This window comes from Poecilia reticulata, linkage group LG19 (genome assembly GCF_000633615.1).
Source record: "Poecilia reticulata strain Guanapo linkage group LG19, Guppy_female_1.0+MT, whole genome shotgun sequence".
NCBI classification, from domain to species: domain Eukaryota; kingdom Metazoa; phylum Chordata; class Actinopteri; order Cyprinodontiformes; family Poeciliidae; genus Poecilia; species Poecilia reticulata.
The window spans coordinates 14,743,401-14,748,282 of NC_024349.1; positions in this window are offsets into that span (position 1 = coordinate 14,743,401).

Sequence of the window (4,882 nt, forward strand, 5' to 3'; positions counted from 1 at the left end):
CCCCTCCGCTGAAAACTCTAATTAAAGCCTGAACCCGATTCACAGAGGTGAAAATGCCAGGATGGGGCATATAAAACATTAACCTATGCAGTGTTAATAGTATTCATACATTCACACTGAATATATTAGAACATATATATGTGGAAGTATCTTACGCAGTGTAAATGCCGAATACCAATTTTTATTCTTTTTTTTTTTTGAACAGGCAGTTTCAATGTAGAAAATGTGTTCTTGGAAACACATTTATTTCCCTCTTGAAAATAAATTAAAGTAAGAATAATTAATTCTGACCTTCCATCTACAGCCCAGCAAGATATGGCACTTGGCTTAAATTCAATTATTCTCAGTACAGTAGAGTAATTAATCCTATTTTGTGATAAGTAGGTTCAAGTAAGTATTTCTGGCAGTAGATTTTGAATTTAAAGCAGCGCGTTTTCTGAAAATCGTTTGTTAGTTTCACAAGGACAAATGCACAAAAAAATAAGATGTTTTAACCTGAACTAATGCTGTCGCTAAATGCTCATTTGATGTCTTTATTGCTTGTAAATGTGTTTAAAAGGAGCAGTTTACACTCTATAAAACAACTTTATGTTTTAATAAGACAAGCTGGGCTCACAGCTTGTTGTTCAATAATTCATTTGGATTAAAAAAATAAATAACACACTTTTACTACCGTATGCTACAGAATTTTACAGTTTACCTCACAGTCTTCTTTTCGTTCCCTGTAGAGAATACTAAGCACAGCGACTTCCAAACAGAGGCGGTGCTGGTTGCCGTTAGGATCTCAGCCTTAATGTAGATGCTGTCATACTTACGGTTCACACCCAGCAGTATTCTTCAACCACCAGAGGGCATGTCACTTTTTAATAGCTCCTGCACATCTATATATGAATATTGTAAATCTAACATATGCTTCAGATTGCACAAGTTCAGCCCCATGTCATTTTAATAATACAAAGCTGGCGAAGTTATACTTGCAGAACATGAGCTGATGTGTTTTGCTGAGCATCTGTAAAAAGCAGCTTGAAGAGCTTGAAAAGCTGTTCTCAGATCGACCAGTTTACAGGCATGAGTACTTCAGAGGTCGCACCAACTAAACCGAAACGTCTCCAAAGAACAAAATGACGTTTGTTAACATCTGAAGCATTTGCTGTCCTAAGAGGACATGCATCAATGTTTGAAAAAAAAAAATTTAATAATATATATATAGTTTCTGCACAATTTACAAGATAAATTATTTGAAGCACTGGAGAAAGCAGGAAATTAATGCATGTTATTGAACTACACCAAGTTGTTACGGCAATCATTCTTTCTCCACTCCATTGATACCGTTCAAGATGCTTGACTATACTAAATAGTTGAGCGTTGAGCTGGGGAATAAATTTCTGAAGCGGGGCAATGTGTCTGTGTTGATTTAATGACCAAACTATGGGAATGAATCATGTCATTGCAGGTATTACAAGTGTGCGCCTTAGGCAGCCAGTGGTGATTGATAACGCAGATGATTATGTTTTGCCAATGGGAGATGGAGGAAGAGCGGGAATGATGGGAGGAGGAAGAGAAGAGAGGGCATAATGACACAGAAGATAATTACAGAATTGTTATTACCTGAGATTTTAGCAGGCCAGATCTACTCTCAGTCCTAGATACAGACTTTAATGCATCTAACATTAAAAGTATGTAATTAGTCTAACATTTCTCTGCATATCGAATAGTATGATTTAACATTTCTTTCTCTTAGGTAAAATTGTGAATACCGGTAGTTTATAAACTCAAATCACAGAAACCTACAACTTTTGTTGGTTTTCATTTTACTAAAGCTTTGCCTGCATGCCTATGCCGTTGTGTTTCACCCTAAGCCCCTAAATCCTGGGAGTTATTGCAGCATGTGAATCAGGTCTGTTTCTCATACTTTGTTCTCTACTTAGTTGCTAAAAAGAACCAAAAAAAAGTTGTTTTTTTTTGTATACTTAATTTTTGCTTTTCCGACACAATTCATGGTCATGTGTTGAAAATGACTCCGAGGGCAGATCAACAACACATTCAGGAGATCACAAAAGTAGCCAGAAGAAGATCTCAAGCACTGCAGGCGTGCACTTGCCTCGGTTAAGGTCAGTGTTCATGATTAAACAATAAGGAAGAGACTGGACAAAAATTTGCTTGCATACATCGGGAGAGTTCCAAGGCTACATCTACTGCTGATGGATTAAAAAAACCCACCAAGGACCAACTCCTAAAAAACGGCCTAAAAACATTTTTATGATCCACAGGATGTCTGGAAAATATTCTGTGAACTGTCAAAATAAATGGGCAACTTTTAGAAAGTTGCCCATTTATCACGACTAACATAGCACCTCAGAAAAAGATAAGATCGTACTGAAAGTCAAACATGATGGTGGTATTGTGATATTCAGAATAGTTTTCCTTCCTCAGAGCCTTGAGGAATCAAACCATGAATTGTGCTTTTCAGTAGAAAATACAAAAGAAGGAAGGCGTTCTGTTTTTCTAAAGTCCATTTTGATTTTGCAGCAGAATATTGATCCCAAACACTCAAACAATTCCCCTTAAAGTGGTTTTAAAAAAAAGGTTTTTAGGGCCTAGTCAAAGTCTGGACTTGAATCTAAATGAGATTCTGGTTGTAGAGTGTTCAACCTAGAAATCCTTTGAGGGTTGCTGTATTCAAACAAGAAGAATGTGCCAATATTGTCAGCTACTGCAAACAGTTGATATTTTAATAGCTTTGACATATTTATATTTGCTTTCTAGATATTTTGAGCTATTTTTTTCCTGACTAGAAGAAATATTAATCTTTTGAAGTGGCAAAGCCAGAGTCCTGACTTGAATCTGTGGAGAGCTCAAGTTTGGCTCAACGTCAAAGACAAATCGTCATACCAGTAGAATAGGAAGGCTTAAATTGCTATTAATGCAAATAATGTTTATAAGTTTATGTTTGACAAGAGCAGAAAGAACTTTTGCCACGTAATTTTTGTAAATATCAGCATTTAAAGAATTATATGCAGGTCAATAATTTTCTGGAAAAAACAGAACATTAGCTGATCAACAAAATGTTTCCCTGAAATTTTGCTGTGTCACTTTGACATCAGCTGTAGAGCAAGCTGCTCATTACATTAGCAAGCTGCTTCAGTATAGAGCAGCTGGCTAACAACAACAACTCTCTTCTTGTCATCCCAAACCATACCTGGCGGTAAACTGTGGCTCTCATCATTTCATAGCAGCTAAAAGAAAGAAAAGTAACCCCCCCTGCAACATAAAAGCTGCTTACTTCACCCACCAGGGGAGCGGCAGCCCTTCTGGCTGCTGCCAAGTTGCTCGGGGTTGGACTCTGACCTTCAGTAAGCTGGAATAAACATCCATAGATGCACAAGCAAAGTCACATCAAGCAGAATGACTTCGTTTTTCCCGTTTGCCATCTGAGTATTTATAGACTCTTAGCATCTGCTTGTGTTCGCTGTTGCCGCCCCGTGAAAGACTCGGAGCCACCTGACGAGAATGTCGGTCAGTCACACTCCAGCAGCGACAGACTGATAATCACTTGCCAATTAACTGGTGTGCAGGCCAAGAGAGTCTTGGGATATCAACCATCTGCAAGACCTGTGACTCCTGCCTTGACTCCTTCATTACGGAGTTGAGGAGGCGAGAGGTCGGATAACCCTGACCTGCAAGGGTCAAGGACGCAGCCTCTACAAGTTGAATGTAAAACGAGAGACAGCCATAGGCATTCTTCGATACTCCGGAAGTTGTTTTGTTTTTTCATTGAAAAAAAAGTAACGGCTTAGTGAAATGAGTCATATGTGACATAATTAGTATGATCTACTCCTTACTACAGTGGTGCCCAAAGTCGGTCCTGGAGGGCCGGCATCCTGCATGTTTTAGTTCTCGCCCTGGTTTAGTGCACCTGGATCAAATGATGGCTCGTTAGAAGGTCTAAGAAGAACGTTGACATGCTGAAAAGGTTGTTATACCAGCAGGGAGAGAACTAAAACCTTCAGGATGCTGGCCCTCCAGAACCGACTTTGGGCACCACTGCCTTACTAGGTTGTAAGAATATCTAACTTCAAGTGTATAAAAACGTGATATAATTCCCCAATGCCATTATTTTCAAGTATCTGGTTAGTATCTGTAGAAGAACCTTCATATTGCTCCTTTTAAGATTGCTTTTGCCTTGATCGTTGGGTTTTAAATTGTGATGTTTTAATCATTCCCTTCATGTAAATTTTTGGTCTAAAAGGCCTTCCATATTCAGTTCAAATCTGCTCAAGCTGATTTCAAGCTTGAACAGATTTCAAGCTGTTCAATCAAATAGCGTGAAATCCGTTTGTTTTTATACACTTGTGCTTTTGAGTTTTAGAACCAGGTAAAGAGGAGATCATATTTATTATGTCCTGATGTCTAAAACTGATTAAATGAGAGAGGAAGTACTTTGTTTTGAGATCGGCCAAATAATTAAGAATGTTTTAGCAATCCTCCCACCTCTTTTAGAGAAAAGGTAAGAAGAATAACTAATGGGTATATGAAAAATTTAATTGACAAAACACTCATACCGTAACCCCATTCATAAGATAAATGAATATATTTTTATTTTCCCATTATTTCTAAGCGGTAAAGCCTATTCACTTGTAGTGAAAGGAAGCAAGGCTTTACAAAAAGGAAAATAAATAACTKTTAATTTTGAGGGAGGTGACAAAACTGACACAAAAGTAAAAGGAGAGCAAAASGAAGCATATTAACCAGGCAGGCGAAAAGGAAAAAAAAAATGATGGAGAGCGGAAGAGGCTTATTAAAATGGGAGTAGCGAGGCGACGCCGATCGTTTTTATGCCAGAGTTGCCAGGGACCAATCCCCCTGTTTTGGCTGGCAGATG